This window comes from Pinus tabuliformis, chromosome J (genome assembly GCF_031772625.1).
Source record: "Pinus tabuliformis cultivar Carrire ecotype Pingquan chromosome J, CPIR1, whole genome shotgun sequence".
NCBI lineage: Eukaryota > Viridiplantae > Streptophyta > Pinopsida > Pinales > Pinaceae > Pinus > Pinus tabuliformis.
The window spans coordinates 651,261,307-651,274,176 of NC_142295.1; positions in this window are offsets into that span (position 1 = coordinate 651,261,307).

Sequence of the window (12,870 nt, forward strand, 5' to 3'; positions counted from 1 at the left end):
TAAATAAAGGAGTTGAATTCAAACACTCGTAGAATCATTCAATTGCGAGACAATAATGAAAAACCCTAATTAAACACATGGAAACCTACCACTGAGGACTACAAGCTCTAGGGTATTGTGGTGTTTCTCAACTCACTTCCTAGATAATTTGTTGAAGTCAATAGGAAGGGATATTTCGAAGGTGGGAAATAAGGAGTTCCACATCAATCGACATGAAATGGTAAAAAAGTGATTAATTTTGTAGTGATATGGAACAACAAGGCGAAATGAATCAGGTCAAATGGACACATGATATAGTGGTTGATAAGATCAATAGATTATAGACAAATCCTTGAACAATAGAAGGAACAACACCAAAGAGTGTTAGGATACATTGATGTAGGGACATCACGATATCAAGGCTAAAATAATAACATGGTAGGGTTCAAAGAGGAGCTGAGAAAATTTGACTATGTTGGGAGAGCACCATGTTCAAGGGATAGACAATAGACTATTGCCATAAAACTTCCAACCAATATAGATAGTAACAATTGTTCTTTCTTCCATTTTTTTCCCAACCCGCTTAGGTTTAACTAGTATAGAAAGGGTAAACTCAGGAGTCCTTTCACATTTAAAGTGTTTGAAAAGATCTTAAAGAAGACCCTGAGGGGGTACCTTTGTCATTGTTGATGAACAGGTGCAACAAAGGGTTAATAGTATACCTGACACAATTCCTTTTTCGTAGTTAGTCTATTGAGTCTAGACAAAGTGATAAAGCTATTCTCAATAGACATCCACCTCATTTTTCTACGAGTACGAGGGGAACGAAGTAAAATCAATGTTCTTCATAAAAATTTAAATGACTGTCAGATGAAGAAAACTTGTAGTATCTTTTTTAGTCTAAGGAGCGACAAAAAGAAAAAAAAATAATTAGTCAAATATTCTTCGTAGGACTTTTACAAGCCCAGAGAAGGTAACTCAGGGTTTTTTTTGTTTTACGAGTGAGAAAAATTCCATAAAAAGAAAACTCAGTCTTCTTTGTGGAAGTTTAATGGGCCTGAAGAAGTAAACTTGAGGTTTTTTGGATTAATGAGAAAGAAAAATAACAAAAGGAGAGTGCTCGAATTCAATTTTTTGACTTTTGAAAATTATGTAATTTTTTTGGTTGGATGCAAACAAGCCAAATATCTAAGTTTTGGGTTTTTTTTATGAGCTAAAAACTTGAGAAAAACATTAAAAAAAAAGGGAAAGAAACACACCAAAAGAAAACTTATACATAAAGTTACACATCATAAGCTAGCGAGGTGGTAGATGTAGTTTCTTTTTGAGTGGGTCCCCATCATAGTACATAAGTTCATAGGTTCCTTTAAAAAGGACATGAGTGATAGTGTAAGGACTAAGGTAGAAGTGTAAAAAGTTTCTTGCCCCCAAGAGATTACCTAAGTTTCCTTCTGAGTATAACTCTTGAACAAATGTTAGAGAGGAAGGAACAAGGTCAGATTGATTAAGGGACTATATTTCTAGATGATTCATGTTTAGTGCAGATGGAAAGGGGACTGAGACACAAGGTTGGAACTCATCCCAAGGCCACTCAACTAGACATGTCATGTTGTTAATAACCTCATCAAAGGGGAGGATAGTGGTGAGAAGATTAGTAGAGGGAGTGTCAATGGGAGAGTTCACAGGACCATGAATCCTAACCAAGGAAAGAGGAGATTCAGAAGTAGACTGAATAATTTTACCAACCATTTCCCCTAGTGAAAGCGACATCTGATTTCCTTGGGAATCGAAGGTGGAAGGGATCAAGATGATCCCTGGATCCATAGATCTAGTAGGTATAGTAGAGACCATAGAAATGGCCATAGGAACCTTAGGTGGTGGTAGAGGGAAACACCCTAGAAGAGAGGATTCTTTCAATGAAAGGTTTAGGAGTACCACCCACTAAAGCAACATTTCTAGAAGTCTTGGGTATAAATGTTTGGGTGAAGAAAGACAACTGGTCCACTGTCATAATTTTTCCTTGGTGAGGAAAATAGATAAGTCAGCAAATTGATGAAACAATGGCAATCATAGCATAATTCCAACTATGCCCCCAAGAAAAGGTTGTAATCAAGCAGGCGATTGAAAACTTCAATATCAATCGGGAATGTTTCCCTACCAAGAGTGATGGAAAAATCATCAAGACATTCCTCAAGGATGGAAATGTTGCCATTGAAGGATTTAATGGAATTTTATGGTGAAGTAAGAGTGGGAGAACCCAAGGCAAGCCAACAGGAGGTAGCCATCACACAGGTTCATGCATCTTCATCGATGACGATGCAATGAATGGATTTTCCTTGCACTATAAATTTCATTTGGAATGCAAGATGATGGGAGAGGAGAGGTGTACTTTTATTGATGTAAAAAATTGCTAGATTGGAATCCTAAGGGTCAATCCCACCAATGGATGAAAGCAAAGCTTTCCATTGTTCTTGGAAACTTTGTAATACTTCGAGCACCGACATAGTCAAGGTTGCTTGCACCATATCCTCTACAATGTTGTAATTATGGGAAGCACAAGTAAATGGATTAATTGTTGTACGTTGAAGTTTCCCTTTTGGGTGATGAATCACAGGATCAACAAAAGGCCTTTTGATATGAAGATTGTTAGGTGGTGGTGGAATGGAACTCGAGGTAGTCTTTGAAGCATTTGTGATAGGATTCCCATAGTTTTTGGATAATTTTTGCAAATAAATTATTTCAAAGGTGTAAACAGTTGATGATCCTTCTCCAGGGGGAGGGGAATGTGAACCGCTATTTCCCCCTTGTGGAGGTGGTGGTGGGTTCGATACAATACGTTTTTGTTGTTAGTGAGTAGGAAAAGGGTTGTGAAGGACCGCAGGGATCTGAACTGTGTCCTTTTTTGCAAGGAAGTCTTATACTCTTGGAGACAAAGACATTTATAAGTTAAATGGTCCTTAGTGAATATATTGCACAGGAACTTGACAACTGTTTCCTTTCCTTTCTCATATTGAGCAGTAGAAGGTGCTTGGGATTGGGTGTTCGGAACATATATGTGCTCCTCGAAAGGAGAGGCCATGTACTGGTTCTTATTTTTCTCTCTGTTGTAGGAGAAATAATGTGATCAGATATAGTTGAGGTGGGGGTAATAGTAATGGATAACTTGGTAGTTTTCCCTCTCAACTGTGTTATAGTTGTCCTAGAGGAAGCATTGATGAGGCCATCAACACGAGGACCAAATTTATGTCAAACAATAGCATCAAAAGTTTGGGGAGTATGAGGGTTCAAGTCATAAAGTGTGCTAGATTTCGAATAGATAAGTTCTAGATGTTGGGCACAATGAATGACTTGGTATTTCGTAATAGCTCCAGACATGGACATGTCCTTTGTGATGGAAGGTAGAAGGGACTTGCAGAACAAATTAGATAATAGGTGATACAGAATGGGGGTATTTACTAACCTTGGCCTATGTCTCCATTCATGGATGTGATCGTAGATGTGGGTTAAATGTTTCTAGCGCAGGGTTTCCAAGAATTTTTTTTTGGTTTCATAATGGATTGGTAGCTGGAAGTTATTCAAGAATTCCATGGTGAGTGTGTTAAATTTGTTAACAAATGTATATGGTAATGCAATATACCACTTATTTTGAGTCTAAGATGGATATTATCATAAGGCATAGAATTGGAAGCACACTAAATATGGTATGTGATGGCATGTGTTGTTCAGTCATCTCCCTGATTTCCCTCAAACTTAGAAATGTTTGCAGGAATTTTGTGTGGGGTTGGAGGTCATAGCAAAGTATATTTGATGGGATCAATTTTAAACTTGTATATATCTAGGATGTCTAGTGTAACCAAGAAAATAAATGGAGTAGGTGCAGTTGAATCAGACCAAGGAAAAGCATGATGACTAGATGGACCAGGAGGTCCTCCCATCAACAGGTTTCTCATAGTGTACATAGTTTACAATGTATAGTAGTTTCCTGATGGTGGAGGTGGGAGTTTGTGTAAAGTGGTGGGCCATAAGGCACACTCTCAGCTTGAGGTTGGGTACCAAAGAATTGGTTTCCCCCAGGATAGAAGAAGCCCCCTTGATTCAATGGATGTTGAGTAGGGAGGCCCAAAATAGATGTAGTAGGATCAGGTTGAGGGATACCTTTGGCCACACAAGCCGCAGTGGATGCAGGACCACCACTAACAATATGACCACTAGAATGAAGTAGATTAATTAGCAAAGGACAATATTGTACTGTAGGGGGTATAGGGACTATCATGCTCCCAATGGGTATATGCATGTTGGAAAAATTACCCCCAGACGTAAATTCCTGGGGGTTAGAACTTAGCAGAGGGTTCCAGCCAAACGGATTTTTGAAGGTAGTCATACTAATGAAACCGATAGGGTTGATAGCCGATGGTCCATGAGCTAACATGAAAGGAGTAGAGACATAAAGGTGTTGAGCTCCACCCGTAGTGGGTGTAGTTGGGATTCCTGGACTAGGCATAGTATGAATAGTAGGACAACCAATCAACCGTGTTGAATTGATTGTAGGAAGTGGAAGTGGTTGTGGAGAAAATTTGTCCACAAAATAGAATGACTCACCAGTAGTCATCGGGACACTGGGAGTGGAAATTGATGAAGACATGGTAGGACAAGGTGAAACCTGAATGAAAAATGGCCTAAGAGCTTTAGTAAGTGGAGGATTGAAATGAGGAAAGGCATCTTCAGTAAATATGTCCTTTGATAAAATATATTCTTGGTAAGAACTGTGTGATTCAATATTTGATACTGGAGATTAATTCCCCTGTGTAGCGAGGGAATCTAATTCATTTGAAAATTCCTCCACAGGCAGTGGAGGAAGGCATTATTGTTTCGAAGACAGATGATGAGGGCCTAAGGTAGCCACAATGAATGATATATTATAAATATTTTTAAATTAAGTGTGATCTATATATATATATATATATATATATATATATATATATATATATATTGGTCTCAATAGCAAAGAGAAGGCACCTAAAAAACAAAAAATCTAAAAGAGATGAGTAAGTAGCCAAGGAAAAACTTTGTCTGATAGCCACCAATAGCTAGAGATGAAACCCAATATTGAAGGGCTATGAGAGAGAGCTAGTATAATTTAATAGTTATGTTTACTCTTGACCTTCACTCTAACCTTGGTAAGAAAGGCCCAAGCACTCTCGTGAAGATGAGTACTCTCCCAAAAACACAATGACGGAGTAGGTTCATCTATTGAGGTATCAAGGTAGCACACCCTATTCACCTTGTTTTCATCCCTAGAAGTATGGTCACTAACTTCACCTCAAATGACAAAGACCACTAGGGGGGTCACAGTTGTGAGTAGTACATTGTGTGGGTAGGATATTTGAGTCCCCGAATTAGCTTAGATATCCCCGAAAGGATCCCAATACATAAAACACCCACTAAAATGCAATCAAAGGTAGCCTACCTTATTTCACACTTTGATGTTTCTTCGCGCTTAACTTTGTTGTTAGAGGAGTTATCCCAGTTGGTCTAAGTGCAACAAGATTTGCTCTCTTTAATGGCACTAGTTTAAGCTTTGCAGTCTTGGGGAGTTGACTCATGCAATTTATCCCAAGACTCTAGCCTAAACTAATATGTGTGTATCCTAAAAGAGAGTTGCTGATCAATTTTATTATGAGATTTATTTTAAGGGTGCTTTATTAATTTCTTTGGAGGGGTTTTGACATATGGAATTTGAGAGACTTCAAACCATGCAAAAAATATGCTTTTTAGTTGCAGTTCGATGAAGAAGAATTTCTACAAGGAGAGAGTAACTAAATGTATTTTCCAAAACTAAGTAGCCCTAATGTAGCTCTAACACAAACAAAATAAATGCAAACCTACAATGCTCATATAACAAACCCAAAGTAAACTTGAACAAACCAGATAAAATTATACAAAGCATTTTTGTTTTTATTTTCCCAAACTAATGCAATTAAGCTAATTTTTCAAAAAGAAGAAATGCATGCATGAAACCAATAGAAACAAAGCCAAGAAGGACATATTAGAGGATCAACCAACAAGTAAAAATTTCAAGCTGTGAAATCCGTAGAACTGGGTGGACAACAGAGGTTTATCACTATAACGCAGGTCTCAAGGGTAGATAGGGAGTTATCAAGAAGGATAATTCTAGGTGTTACAAATAGGAGGGCGTTCTAATGATCTGGAAATCACTAAGAAGGTGTGTTATAACAGTCTTACTCAAAAAAAGAAAAATATAGGTTAAGGAAAGGGCTAGGAGTAGAAACACCAGTTGTAAAAAGGAAAAATGAAGAGAATCCAAGCTGAGAAGAAATAGATAAGACCAGAGAGGACTAGTGTTAGGCCCCTATACTACTAGTGTAACCCCTTATTGTTATTAGTACAACCCACTTATTATATTGATGTACCCATGTAGTGCCCATATTGTTACTATTGTGCCCCATAGAAGCCCACTATTGTTATTATTGTGCCCTTACATTATTATTGTTATGTCGGCTCTGATTATGTTATGACCCCTTGGACTCCTATATATAGAAAGGAGGTCTTTTCATTTGTATCATCCAAGAATTGTTCATTTATGTAATGTAAATGAGGTTGCCCCCTCGAAGAGGCTAAATTCTAAGGCGTTGATCTATCTTTTCTATCTTTTCTTGAGCTGGTTTCATAACATTTGGTTTCAAAGCTTTGGATTCTGGGGTTTCGCTGCTCCAAACAGGTCATCGTGGCATTTTCGCTATAACTTTTTTTCTACAACATTTTAGAAGTTGCAAAAAGAAACCATTTGAGAAGAAATTGCGCTGAACCTCGGGTCTGCATTTCATAACGTTTCGTGCTATATTTGCAGAGATATGATCTTAAGAAGTTGGTCTTTTTGCGGACTCCTGAATTACATTCCAAACAGGTGACCTGGGGAAAATCGTCATAACTTTCTCTCTGAGCATCGGATTGAAATTTCATAAGAAGGTACAGAAAGAGGACAGACTGTAGTTTCTTGTAGATATTTTTCAGAGCCAAAGGTCGAAATAGTGACACGTGGCACTTCATACAAATTCGCTCTTCTGGAAAGGTCTATAATCAGGTCATCTTGGGAGATTGTGCATAACTCTTTCTTGGAGAATCCAATTTGGATCAGACTGGTGGCATTGGAAAGAGAACAAAGAGGGCTACCACAGATCGTAATTTTAGAACTTAAAGATCCAAAAGCACAGAGTTACAGTCGTTTCAAGATTGAGCTCCTAAAATCAAGAAAAAGCAATATGAGGAAGTTTGATGGCAAGGATCTGGTAAATTGGATACTTCAGATGGAGCAATATTTTGATCTACATGGTGTACCACTGTTACAAAAGGTATGTATTGCATCTTCATATTTAGAACCAAATCAATTTTTATGGTATGAATAGCTTTGTTCTCGTAAACAACTTGTTACGTGGTCAATTTTCACGGAGGAAATGATAGCACATTATGAGGATACAAAGAGCAACACCTTCTTTAGAGAAACACCACAACAATTGGAAAGAGTAAAAGGGATTTGTGACATATTGGAAAGAAAAATTATAGAAACCAGGAAGCATACCCCTCACAACTATAAAGATGGAAGTGTTGTTTCTCCTAGCCTTCCACAACCTACAAGGGTTACACCACAACAATTGGAAGAAAAAAGAGAAAAAGGGCTTTGTTACAATTGTGATATCAAATGCACTAAAGGTCATAAGTGTGCTGAGAAGAAATTATTTTACATATAATATGAAGAGGAGGAAGAAAAGGATCAAGAAACATCAAAAGAAGAAGATATACGCCAGGACCCCACCCCAGAAAAAGAAGAAATGAATCAGACCATATCTTGTAAAGCATTGGCAAGAATTACCACTCCTCAAACTCTCAAGATAGAAGGAGATATTAAGAAGAAAAAGGTGAAAGAAGTGAAAGATCACATCGATAAAGAAGAAATGAATCCAACCATATCTTGTAATTCATTGGTCGAAATTACCACTCCTCAAACTATCAAGATAGAAGGACATATCAAGAAGAAAAATGTTGAGGAAGTGAAAGATGGCATCGAGCATCAAGAAATGAATCCGACCATTTCTTGTAAAGGATTGGAAGAAATTACTACTTCTCAAACTCCAGAGATAGAAGGACATATCAAGAAGAAAAAGTTTCAAGCAGTGAAAGATCACATTGAGCATCAATAACAAGTTCTCCAAATTTTAAAGGATAATGCCACTTCAGTGCAAAATCAAACGAAACAACAGGTAGATCAACATCGTAGTGAAATTTTTTTTGATGTAGGTGATTGGGTATTTTTACTGCTACATCTCAAGCAAGCCATTTATGAGAAGGAAATGTTGGAAATACTATATGCACTTAAAAAATGACGACCTTACCGAATGGAAGACTCTTCAAGGATGAGGATGTGGAAGCATTGTTTTGTGCTATTTCTATTATCCAAACAGATTGGATAAACGAAGCAAGGGATGAATGGAATAAGGACGAAGAAGTATGGCCACTTATTCAAAAGTTGCAAAAGATCCCAATTCAAACAATATTGCCAGAAATTGAAGAGGAAGGAAAAATCATATTGGAACCTGGAGCAGTCACAGAAATAAGAACCCGACAACTACGAAATCGATCAATTTCAGAGTATCTCATCAAGTGGAAGAACTTACCCGCTGAAGATTCCACATGGGAGGACAAGAATTTTATACAGAAGCATCAAGAACTACTCAAGCATTGAGGACAACGCTTTTTGAAGGAGAGGGGCATGTTAGGCCCCTATACTACTAGTGTAACCCTTATTGTTATTATTACAACCCACTTATTATATTGATGTACCCATGTAGTGCCCATATTGTTACTATTGTGCCCCATAGAAGCCCACTATTGTTATTATTGTGCCCTTACATTATTATTGTTATGTCGGCTCTGATTATGTTATGACCCCTTGGACTCCTATATATAGAAATGAGGTCTTTTCATTTGTATCATCCAAGAATTGTTCATTTACGCAATGTAAAGGAGGTTGCCCCCTCGAAGAGGCTAAATTCTAAGGCGTTGATCTATCTTTTCTATCTTTTATTGAGTTGGTTTCATAACAACCAGATATCTAGGATTTAGGAGATCTGAACTGAGAATCAAATAACGATCGCCAGTGGAGTCTCAAATTGTTTTGTAGGGATTAATGCACATGTAGATGGACAAAAACCCTCTCTGGTTTCTCGAAACCTAACATAGACAGATCAAGGGACCTAAAGTTGTTCAAGAAAGACACATTCAACCATTTCAATGTTAGACAATAATTGACAAAGAAAGGATGAGTGGAGACTCTTTTTTCCTTTACACAACTCTGTTGGATTAGTCAATGTGGCAGAGAAGGAATCCTCAACCATTTCCAAGAACGACACTTGCACACAGGGTGGATAACAAGTGATCTGCATTGCATATATAAACCATAACAATTCAAAAAACCAACATATAGCAACATATAGAAATAAAATGCATCAATACCAAAGCATTAGTCGGTCATAAAATCATAACATGTAAAATACGAACATTAGAACATGATGTAGATATAACAATAGTATATCTATATTATTAAACTGAAGAAGGAAGATTACACCCATGAGGTGTTGCAACAAGCCTTCCTCCAAATCCTAGCTCCTCAATCTCTCTCTCATTAGTATCTTAGTAGCATAACACCGTATGAATTATGATCATGATTCAAAAGGCCTAGCCTCCACTATATAGCCCATGGGAGGCTTTGATTTTGCCAATTTATTTACTAGTTCACTTCGGGGAAAATCCAAAAGGTTGGAGGATGTTTCCTTTGCTTTGCTTCTCTCTCCCTACATAATAGTCTATGTCAGGATAGGAAACTTCTAAAGACAAGTTTGATACCATCTCTTCCAGAGTTTTCGAGTCAACTTTGAGTAACTGACAGATTCATAGTTAGTCAAGTCGTGATTTTCCTTCACGAGCTCATGAAAGTCAGGTAACATGACCTTAATGAAGCAACAGAGTGTTCTCTTTTAGGTTAATGTGGTGTGTTGGTCCACTGGGTCGTGTTAGCATGCACTCTACCAATTTTTTGGGTGCATTACTGGGGAAAATACGCCTACATATTAGGGTTTAATTCTAGTCCAAGTTGGTCTTGTCCTTTGAGCTGATGGGGAGGTATTTTTTAGTGTAATAGATTCCCCCTAAAGTGTGAGGCCAGATAAGAAGACAATGGAATAAATACTTTATATAATGTGACTGAAGAGAGAGCGTCAAAGCATCGGAGTTGAAGGGGATCTATGAACAACAAACATATGTCAAAATATAGAATCATGTCCTAAACCGGGCATTCCCATGCATAGTAGCAAAACCAAAGTCATATCCAATGAAGGTATGAAAGTCATGTCCACTGCTAGGCACAATGTGGATAGATGTCATAATGTGATCAATCTAATAAGTTGTCTCCGAAAATAATATTCACAGCTTGGGAGAGGAAACAAGGTTGAGTGATGTAAGCCTCTACCCAAGGTCTTCGTCACTGCTTCTGAAATAACATATTTCTACACATGTGAATAAAGGATTTGAAGTCAAACATGTGAGAAATCATCTGATTACCAAAAAAGGATGAAAACCATTAACAACCGTGAGGATGGCCACTGATAGGGATGATGGTCTCCAAGACGCACAATACAATCTAGCAAGTGCGAATAAAATGATTTGGCGTTGAACACTTGTAGAATCGTTCAAATGGGAACTAATGATGAAATCCCACAATCAATCACACAAAAATTTTCCACTGAGGACTACAAGCTCTAGGGTACTTAAATGTTTCTTGATCTACTTCGTAGATAATATGTTGAAGATGATAAGAAGAGACCTTTCAAATTTAGGTAACAAGGAGCCCTATATCAATTGACGTGAAGCGCAAAAAGGTAATTATGTTGGAGATAGTTTAGAACATTGGGCCAAACTAGCTCAAGGAAAATATTTCATATGAACAACAAAAGGAAAAAACTAGGAAGACCAGGCAACTTAGACTCGAGAACACCAAGAGGAGTTAGACACAAATACATAGGGACATATGGGTATTAGGGAAAGACTCATAAAATGGTAGGGATTAATGCATGGGTAGATGGACAAGAAACCCTCTAAAGTTTCTCGGAACCTAAGGAAGATGGATCAAGGATGAGTCAAGACATGCTTTTCCATTTGGACAACTCTGCTAAAGAAGTAAGTGTGGTAGAGAAGGAATCCTCAACCAAATCCAAGAACAAAACCTACTCACAGGGCTGACAACAAGTTATCTTCACAACATATATAAACCTGAACAATTCAACATGCCAATTCTTAACATCATATAGAAATCAAATGCATCAATATTAAAGCATTAGTCTAAATCATAGAAGCATAACATGTAAAATGTGAACATTAGACCATGATGTAGACAAAACAGTAGTAGATATATATTATTAAATCAGAGAAGGAAGATTACAACTATGAGGTGTGGCAACAAGCCTTCCTCCATCTCCTAGCTCCTCAATCTCTCTCTCAACAATATCTTAGTAGCATAAAACACATGAATTTTTATCCTTTTTTCAATGGACAAGCCTCCAATATATAGGAAAGTGAAGGCTATGGAGATTTTGAAATTGCTCCTTAGTTCAATTTGGGAAAAATCTTTGTGGTGAATAATGTTTACCCATATAAAAATGCTTTTATCCGCTTTTTAGATGCTTTTATGCTTAGGAAAAATCTTCCCCATGCTTTATGGCTCTTTCCCGTTTTGTGTGATTTTTTTATTGAATAAAAAGCTATAGATGAGGATAAAGAGATCATAATCCACCATATGAGTTTCCTTAATTGAACAAGAGTGTCAAAGCAAGTTAACTCAAGCTTCTTCCTTGTGATTGAGTGAGAATTTGGTATCACAAGTTAGATGAAGGGGACAAAATGTTATAAACTAGGATAACATTTTCCTCATGGTACAACTTGTGTTATAGTCTTAAATAGGCTAGAAAAAGAGGGTGTAAAGGGATGTATTTCAACCAAAATCATGGTAATCTCCTTTGAGATGATGAGGAGATATTATCTAGTATAATAGATGCTCCCTAAAGTGTGAGGTTAGAGAAGACGAATATGGCTGAAATACCTTCTAAAACAACTGAGGAGAGAGAGTTTAGAGCATTGGAATGGAAGGAGGACTACAAACAATGTCAAACATATGTCATATATAAATCATGTCCTGAGTCGGGCATTCCCATGTTCAATAGCTAGAACAATACATTGTGGATCCATGTAGAAGATGAGAGATCATGTCCACAAGTAAGTACAATGTCGAACTATGTCACAATGTAGTCAGATTGAAAAATTTTGTCTCCAGAAAAAATATGTAGCTTGGGAGAGGAAACAAAGCTTAGTGATGTAAGCCTAATCCTAAGGCCATCGTCATTGTCACAAAATAGTATAATTCTACACATGTGAATAAATGAATGTTGAACATTTGAGAAAAATTAGTGTAACCCCTTATTGTTATTAGTGCAACCCCCTTATTGTATTATTTTACCCATATAGTCCCCATGTTGTTATTAGTGTGCCCCATAGAAGCCCACTATTGTTATTTTTGTGCCCCTACAATATTATTGTTATGTAGGCTCTGATTGTATTGGGACCCCTTAGACTCCTATATATATAAAGGAGGTCTTGTCATTTGTATCATCCAAGAATTGTTCATTTGTGTAATTTGAAGGAGGTTTCCCCCTCAAAGAGGCTAATTTCTAAGTCGTTGACCTATCTTTTCTATCTTTTTGTGAGTTGGTTTCATAACATTTGGTATCAGAGCTTTGGATTCTATGGTTTTGCTGCTCCAAACAGGTC